Source organism: Salvelinus alpinus, chromosome 5 (assembly GCF_045679555.1).
Source record: "Salvelinus alpinus chromosome 5, SLU_Salpinus.1, whole genome shotgun sequence".
Lineage (NCBI taxonomy): Eukaryota > Metazoa > Chordata > Actinopteri > Salmoniformes > Salmonidae > Salvelinus > Salvelinus alpinus.
Genome location: NC_092090.1, coordinates 23,682,399 through 23,692,228, shown reverse-complemented (window position 1 = coordinate 23,692,228; position 9,830 = coordinate 23,682,399).

The window sequence follows — 9,830 nt, the reverse complement described above, 5'->3', positions numbered from 1 at the left end:
ATGCTACATGTTTGATGGGGATCTTTGTGTAACTAGGCGTATTAGCCTAAAGCACGTGTCAAACTCCAGTCCTCGAGGGTCGGCTGTCTGCGGAATTTTGCAGCTCCCTTGTACTGATTGGTCAACTAATGTAATTCATTCATTAGTTAGGAACTCCCCTCAGCTGGTTGTCTAGGTCTTAATTGGACACAAAGGAAATAACAAACCAGCAGACACATGTCTCTCCAGGAATGTAGTTTGACACCCTAAACCTTGGTTGATTGCTAATCCAATATGGCCGCCTGAATCCTGCTTACTTACTGCATTGGCACGGATAGAGCAATGAGACCGATATATCACTGGATGTATAAATGTGAAGCATCCTGTTGGTGTTTCCACTCACTACCAAATATGGTGATGAGAGGAAGCCCACTGGTGGGAGATGGAACGAGATGGATTTTGTCTGACATTCTGTACATTTTCTCATCGACGAAACCTTTGATCGCTACAGTTTTCTGTTCCCAAAACTAGAATCTGTTATGAGTGGACTAAGTTTTGTAGACTTTACCCGTTGCAACATTTTTTAAGATTGCGCTGTTTAGGAGTGCAAAGGTGAATTGAGTTATTGCGCATGTACACTTCACAGAGTAGGCGTTCCCTAACGGAAATATGCAGATGTATACTAAAACACGCCAATAGGATATCACTAGCGCGTGCTTGGCTCTGCCCACTTCCTTGCTTGTTCTGCACACTATGACTAATTTATTCCCATTGGAAATAACAAGCTGTGGTCTATCTTGGTTTAGTTATACAAATCTTTGGCATTGGTGATACATTGGGTTGTTATTTGTGAACCCAACTAAGCTCAGTAAGTCAGAGAAAACAGGTAGGCCTAGAGCAGGGGTGTCAAACTCAAATACCCAGTGGGCCAAAATGTAAAACCTGAACAAAGTCGAGGGCCAACATTGAACAAATGAACCTTTTAATATGGACCCAAACAAGTTTTGCTTTAACATTGAATATGGAACAAGCATCGCTTATTACCATACAATATATAATTTAATAGTGGAGACATGCAAAATCGAATTTCAAATGAAAAAACACCAATGGCATTCATTTATTAAATAAATCAAATTTAAATAAAAATCGTATGCCTCTTTTCTATTTGCAGCCTTCTGATTTAAATACCAAAATAAACTTTTTCCACTGGCTAATAATTTTACAAATAAAATGCTTGCTTTTTCTCTGGGCATACGAGGTCACAAACTTTCACCATGCACTTTTTCACGAACTCTCCCTCATTAAAGGGCCGGGCTGATTTTGCGATCTCTGCTGCCACTATATAACTAGCCTTTACAGCAGCCTCACTTTGTGATGTGGCTTTTTTGAACATATTCTGTTGTGAAACCAAACTTCTTTTCATCTCCTCTACTTTCTGGCTCCTTTGAGTCATGTCCAGGTCCTTGTATTTGTCATGGTGTTTCGTTTCAGGCTGTCTGAGGGAGATCCTGGAGTCCTGAGCAGGAGGTGAATCAGAGAGAGAGGCTGTCTGAGGGATTAACACTAACCAAGGCTCAGTTTAATGACACTAAAGACTACAACACATCACATTACACACTACACAATAACGTTCACTCTCCCAAATACCAACGACATGGGTCGTTCCACAAAATGATTGCCTTCTGCGTCCCTTTGATATTTTAAGTAGAAATTCTGCACCAATATTGAATGTTAAAAGCCTGTTATATTCAATGAAGTGCCCTTTAATATAGATTACATTGAGAATTAAATTAATCAAACAAAAATATATATGAATTAAGACTTGCTAAAGTGCCAGAATTCAGCATTTTGACATGTCCCGCCATGCACCCTCTGTGACTTCCAAGAAGATTTGACCCTATGAACCCCAACATGTATCCAGGTTTTCTCCATCATTGTAAAGCCCTAGCTATTCTGTTGCTTTGACACTCATTCTGAACATTATTATTTATTTCATGTGATTAATGATTCATTTTAAGTTAAAAAGAAAGTGTCCCTCATTTTAAGTTAAACCTGTTAAGTGAACTGAACTCTCATTTTAATATTCTAAAGAAACATTGAACATCTAATAGTCAAATCGTAGTGTAAAAGCAGGTGTGCTGGTTGTACTCTTTTTGGCCATTTGCTGGTGTTATGTGGTGGGAAACTGAGCGGGCCGAGCATTACCCATAGATAAACACAACACGCTTCCATTGCCCCTGTCACGAGGGGATTTATGGCTGATTTAAGATGGAAATTCTGTTACTTTATTTGGAAATGAATAGGTACTTACTATAGTAATTTGGTTATTTAACTCTCGTCCCCCTTGCCCATTTTTAACATTTATTGGAGAATTTTTATTTTTGTATTGCTTGTAACTGTTTCGGGTAATACAAGTTCTTGTGCTGTTAGTAGAATAACCTATGTGTAAATGTTATAATATGCTGCTGTATTTTTTTGTGTTATCTGTGATCGTTTTGTTTGTCTTGTGTAGTTTCTTAATCATTGTACCTAAACTGTATATGTAAACATGTATACGCAGGGCCCAGCTGTAAAAGAGACCTTGGTCTCAGTCTGTGTTGGTTGGGGCGTGATAGTGACTAGGGGGGGTCATCTAGGTGTATTACATTTCTATGGTGGCCTGATATGGTTCCCAATCAGAGGCAGCTGTTTATCGTTGTCTCTGATTGGGGATCATATTTAGGTAGCCATTTTCCACATTGTTAGTTGTGGGATCTTGTCTACAGTAAGTTGCCTTTGTGCACTCCAGTAGCGTTTCGCTTGTTCTTTATTGTTTTTGTTTAGTGAGTTTCTCTTTATTAAAATGATGTGGAACTCTATGCACGCTGCGCCTTGGTCTCATTACGACGAGTGGGACCGTGTTCCTTGTTGAAATAAAGGTATAATAATAACCTCTTGAGATGGAAAACGTGTTTTTTATGAAGTTGAACATGTGCTCTTTATGACAGAATGTTAAAATATGGTGAAATCTAAATTACACATCTCAAAAGGCACAGAATTGGAGGAAAAACCCATAACCGATAACAACGGCCCAAAACCAATAACATGTAAATATATAAAACATTGTAATATGTTATAATAAAGGTCAAAGTAAAACAAATTAATTACTATAGTTCATTTATTTATATATTATCTTATTTGTTGTGTAGTGTCAAGCAGGAGAGAGTGGAGTCTCCTGCTCCCACCTGTCCATCTATGAAGAGTGACAAGTCAATGGAGCAGCCCTATAACAACATCAAGCCTCCTGACCCAAGGTGAGAGGAGGATTAAAGCTTGGTCAGACTGCAACAAGCTAAAGTAATGTTGCAAGCCAGGCTCCTGAGATAAAGCCTATATATTTTAGTCAGCTGAGCATGTAGTCATTAGCTTAAAGTTAGCAGATGCTCTTATCCAGAGCAATTTACAGGAGCAATTAGGGTTAAGTGCCTTGCTCAAGGGCACATCGACAGATTTTTCACCAAGTCAGCTCAAACCAGTGACCTTTCAGTTACTGGCCCACCACTCTCAACCCCTAGGCTACCAGCTTGTGGAGCTAGGGCGTGACTTCAGGGCGTGACTTCAGGGCGTGACTTCAGGGCGTGACTTCAGGTCTCAAGCAAGGTTGCTTATCATGTTACAATGCTATCAATTGCTCGGGTTCCATCCAGACCTGGATTAAAATAATAACTTGAAGTCTTGGCTTGAGCCTGTGAGATGGACAGGGTTTACACTTTTGGAACTATTCTATTATTTTCATTGCACCAGGCAAGCTCAATCAAGCACATCTAGCTAAAGTACTCCCATTGTTGTCTTAAGCAAAGCATTTAACCTGTAAACTACAAGGGTAATGCTCTGAGGCTGTGCTGCTCCCAGCTTGTTGCTTGACTAGTGTGTCAGGGGGGGGTACTGAGACAGTAGTGTGTCAGGGGGGGGGGGGGGGGTACTGAGACAGTAAATACAAACTTCTACAATGGATTAAAAACATGTGTTCAAGGGGATTTGAAAACAAAACTACTTATGAATGATAGGTAGCGAAGGAGTTGTGAAGTTTGTTATGAATGATATTGCAGCATAATGATGTTATGACTGGTTTCCTAAAGGTGGTATAAACACCCTTCAAGTAGTGTTAGCTACTTATTGTTTGTTGTATTTTAGACCAATCAGACAATATTCTGGTCAGTGTGTGTTACTCTACAGTTAGTCATTTTAATGAACAGCCCTGTGTGTGTATGGTCAGTGTGTGTTACTCTACAGTTAGTCATTTTAATGAACAGCCCTGTGTGTGTATGGTCAGTGTGTGTTACTCTACAGTTAGTCATTTTAATGAACAGCCCTGTGTGTGTATGGTCAGTGTGTGTTACTCTACAGTTAGTCATTTTAATGAACATCCCTGTGTGTGTATGGTCAGTGTGTGTTACTCTACAGTTAGTCATTTTAATGAACATCCCTGTGTGTGTATGGTCAGTGTGTGTTACTCTACAGTTAGTCATTTTAATGAACAGCCCTGTGTGTGTATGGTCAGTGTGTGTTACTCTACAGTTAGTCATTTTAATGAACAGCCCTGTGTGTGTATGGTCAGTGTGTGTTACTCTACAGTTAGTCATTTTAATGAACAGCCCTGTGTGTGTATGGTCAGTGTGTGTTACTCTACAGTTAGTCATTTTAATGAACAGCCCTGTGTGTGTATGGTCAGTGTGTGTTACTCTACAGTTAGTCATTTTAATGAACAGCCCTGTGTGTGAATGGTCAGTGTGTGTTACTCTACAGTTAGTCATTTTAATGAACATCCCTGTGTGTGTATGGTCAGTGTGTGTTACTCTACAGTTAGTCATTTTAATGAACAGCCCTGTGTGTGAATGGTCAGTGTGTGTTACTCTACAGTTAGTCATTTTAATGAACATCCCTGTGTGTGTATGGTCAGTGTGTGTTACTCTACAGTTAGTCATTTTAATGAACAGCCCTGTGTGTGTATGGTCAGTGTGTGTTACTCTACAGTTAGTCATTTTAATGAACAGCCCTGTGTGTGTATGGTCAGTGTGTGTTACTCTACAGTTAGTCATTTTAATGAACAGCCCTGTGTCTGCCACAAAGTGATCTGACACTGGCAATCAAGTCTACTCTCTAGTCCATTACATTAGGCTAGATGTCATAACCAGTTGCAAAAATAGCCATATGTCAGAGAATAATGTATTATACAGTAAAATGTAGTTCCCCAGACGTATGTTAATATTCCACTAATATTTTCTAATTCTAATAAGGTGTATGTTTCTCTCCACAGTGGATGTGACTCTAGACTCTGATACAGCACATCCCAGACTCATCCTGTCTGAAGACGGGAAACAAGTTATATGTGGAGACGTATGGCAGCATCTCCATGACAACCCAGAGAGGTTTGATGCTTGTCTCTGTGTCCTGGGACAGGAGGGTTTCTCCTCATGGAGATTCTACTATGAGGTTCAGGTGGAGGAGAAGACTGGCTGGATTTTAGGAGTGGCCACGAAGTCCATCAACAGTAGGGGACGATTTACCTGAACCCTGAGGATGGATACTGGACTGTGTTGCTGAGGGAGGAAGAGTACAAGGCTATCACTGACCCCCCTGTCCCCCTCTCCCTGAGTGAGAAGCCCCAGAAGGTGGGGGTGTTTGTGGATTATAAGGAGGGTCAGGTCTCATTCTACAATGTGGAGGCCAGGTCTCATATCCACTCATACACTGGCTACACCTTCACTGAGAAACTCTATCCATTCTTCAGCCCTGGTAATAATTACAGTGGTAAAAACTCAACCCCACTGGTCATCACTCCTGTAGATGTCACTGACTGACTGGTTTATACCAAACATTGAAATAATGTTAACATAAATTCTAATGTAATAGCCACCAGATCATGGTAATATTAGATCAAATTTCCTCGTGTAATATTTTAAAAATCTGCAGATAATGTATTCGTTTTTTGTAGATCATGTCATAATTTCAAGTAATAACATTAACAAACCAAATCATTTTATAATTAATGATGAGATAGTATGTCCGCTGTATTGCTTGGTTAGACAGCAATGGACATAAATGGTCTGTTTGTTTGTTTAGTAAGAGTGTTATATATGCAGTCTATATCAGGAACAGTAGCTCTTGTATATTAATCAGTGTTGACCGTTGAACCCATCTATAGGTCAGTATGGAAGAGAACAGGAGGTACAGGAGGGACTTCTGATGTTTAGTGTTTCCTGAGGAACTTCAGTGTGTTTTGTTCTGGTGTTGATGATGGGATTCTATAATCACACACCAGTGCTGTACCTCCCTCTAGTGGCTGGTGTCTGCACCACATCTGTCTGCTAATCCTGTTTGATCAACATGTGTGAATAGAAACGCTCCATAGATCATGATGTGTTGAGTGCTCTGTGTCTGCTTCATAAGACTGTGGGATGCAGGTTGAAGTCTTCTCTTTAGTTGGAGGATATTCAGGGATCATTGATATGTCATATAGACTATGTATGTATTGTCCTTTATATGACTGACCCAGATATGTTGTCTATACTCTCTGTGTAAACATTATATTGTGGGGAGAGTTTATACAAAGCTTTACTCACCAAGTATAACATTTTAATGATGATGACATGGTAGAGATGTTATTTTGTCTCAGTAAAAACTCATCCTCACCATCTAGTTGGTGCTTTGATTTCTTTTAGGAATTTAAACAACAATTGGCAATAAAGCAACAACAGCTGGTTTTCTGTGTTTCATACATAGAGTGGAATGTTTTATGGTTTTAGTAAAGATGATGGATGATCTAACTCTGTGTGTGTGTGTGTGTGTGTGTGTGTGTGTGTGTGTGTGTGTGTGTGTGTGTGTGTGTGTGTGTGTGTGTGTGTGTGTGTGTGTGTGTGTGTGTGTGTGTGTGTGTGTGTGTGTGTGTGTGTGTGTGTGTGTGTGTGTGTGTGTGTGTGTGTGTGTGTGCACACAGGCATGCTTGTGTGTCTGAGTGTGTGTGCATTGAGAGGGTGATGCCAGTGTGGTCGAAGTCTGTTGTTGACTGTTTGGTGTTCTGGTTCTGGTTCTCTTCTGGGGGCCTGGAGGTCTGGAGGGACCCACACATTAATCAGCCCAAGCAGAGTTGTGTCAGAATGGGGCCATGGAACGACAGAGCAAGGAAAAAGATGATCAGGGAGAGTGTGATGCTGAGGACTTTGGGGAAAACAAGTTTCCCACAGTTGTAAACATCTCATCTCTCTGATTCAGATATGAATTGATTCATGAACTGATTGAGATATGAACAGATTTTGATATGAACTGACTCTGATATGAACTGATTCATTAACTGATTCATTAATTGATTCTGATTTGAACTGAATCAGGATGAGCATTTGGGGTGTTGTCGCTCAGAGACAGAGAGAGGGCAGAGGTTTCTGCATTGGCAATAAGTATCAACTGCATGTATTCCATGCATACCAGTAAAGCATCATTGATTTAGACCAGAAACACATACATGTTGAGCAGCTCTGGGGGAATTCCCCAGAAGAGGTGTAATAATGATTCACCACTGGAGCAATCTGTCTTCTTACTAATGAGGAGGAATGTCTGTCCATCTGCCAACTCCAAACACCATGTCACTCATAGACCGGAAAAAGCTGGAACCGACCCCTCCCAGCTATCTGTTGCTAACACTCTGCCTCTATCCTTCTCTTCAGACTGAGTTCTCTATCTCTCCTTATCCTTTCCTCCCTCTCGCTCCCTCGCTCTCTCTCCTCCCTCTCTATTTCCTCCCTCCCTCCCTCTCTTTCTGAGTCATTGAGACTTCGCCCAACACGACTCACCAAGAACAACAATGACCTAGAGTGGTGATGTCATCCTCTCTGACAGGGTCCTACTGCACGTGTGCCATGTGAGTTAACCTGTGAGGTCACACTGATCCCTGATGCCACCCTGAACATGGCTCCACACACACACACACACACACACACACACACACACACACACACACACACACACACACACACACACACACACACACACACACACACACACACACACACACACACACACACACACACACACACACACACACACACACACACACACACACAGGTACAACTGTTGTGTCCGTATTCAGAGGGTGGGACAGAGGGTGTGGCGTTTAGGGAAGTAGGGAGTTGAGGTGTCTTCACAGTGATCATTTTGGGAGTTCCAGTGAGAACCTAATGCCTGCAGGCAGCTGAAAATACAACACTAACCATCTTCACTACAGATACGCTTTCTGTGTGTGAGAGAGACAGGGAGACAGGGAGAGCGAGAGAGAGAGAGACAGGGAGACAGGGAGACAGGGAGACAGGGAGAGAGAGAGAGAGAGAGAGATACCAGACATTTTTTAGGGTTCAGTTATCCACTCCACTTTATCTGTTGCAAGGCTTTAGGAACTTCCTGTGAAATGTTTAGGTGTGTGTATGTACGTGTATATGTGTGTGTGTGTGAGAGATGAGTGGGTGGGAGCTTCCCGAGCCAGATCGAGGGGCAGACAGACAGAGTGGGTGGACGACAAATATTTCTGGATGTAAACTTCAAATAACAAAACTATTCTTTCTCCATTCTTCTCTCATTTCCTAGTTCTTTAGCTAAATGATGCTATTTCTTCTCTCTTGAATCTCTAACCAGGGCTTTCTCATTTCTGTTACTACTTGTTCACAGAGCACGCACACACACACACGCACAGACGCTCGCACGCATGCACACACACAGACAGGGTGCCTGTATGTAAACATAACTGGGACACAGCATGACGTGTTCATAACATACTACAGCCCCTGGACGTGGTCTGACTGTTTATCAGTATCAGTGTGTTTATGTGTGTTACCAGACTGACTCAACTGTTGAACATGCTCAACAGTGACCATGTGACAGTTAAGGAGTTAGCCAGAGTCTCCCTCCTCCTGGAGCTACGGAGGTGGAAGGTTCCGCTGGCAGACTGGCCGGACCTCCAGGACCTGTGCAACCCGACTGGATCTCAGGTGGACACGGGGTGTTGTTGTGGAGACTTCTGTCACCATGATGAAACATCTCATCCTACGTCCAGGACTCCTCGGTATCAGACGGATGTAGCTACTGCCCCCTCTGTCTCCCAGCTACTGACCTCTCTGTCTCCCAGCTACTGACCACTCTGTCTCCCAGCTACTGACCACTCTGTCTCCCAGCTACTGACCTCTCTGTCTCCCAGCTACTGACCACTCTGTCTCCCAGCTACTGACCTCTCTGTCTCCCAGCTACTGACCTCTCTGTCTCCCAGCTACTGACCACTCTGTCTCCCAGCTACTGACCTCTCTGTCTCCCAGCTACTGACCTCTCTGTCTCCCAGCTACTGACCACTCTGTCTCCCAGCTACTGACCCCTCTGTCTCCCAGCTACTGACCTCTCTGTCTCCCAGCTACTGACCTCTCTGTCTCCCAGCTACTGACCTCTCTGTCTCCCAGCTACTGACCTCTCTGTCTCCCAGCTACTGACCACTCTGTCTCCCAGCTACTGACCACTCTGTCTCCCAGCTACTGACCACTCTGTCTCCCAGCTACTGACCACTCTGTCTCCCAGCTACTGACCACTCTGTCTCCCAGCTACTGACCACTCTGTCTCCCAGCTACTGACCTCTCTGTCTCCCAGCTACTGACCACTCTGTCTCCCAGCTACTGACCTCTCTGTCTCCCAGCTACTGACCTCTCTGTCTCCCAGCTACTGACCTCTCTGTCTCCCAGCTACTGACCTCTCTGTCTCCCAGCTACTGACCTCTCTGTCTCCCAGCTACTGACCACTCTGTCTCCCAGCTACTGACCACTCTGTCTCCCAGCTACTGACCT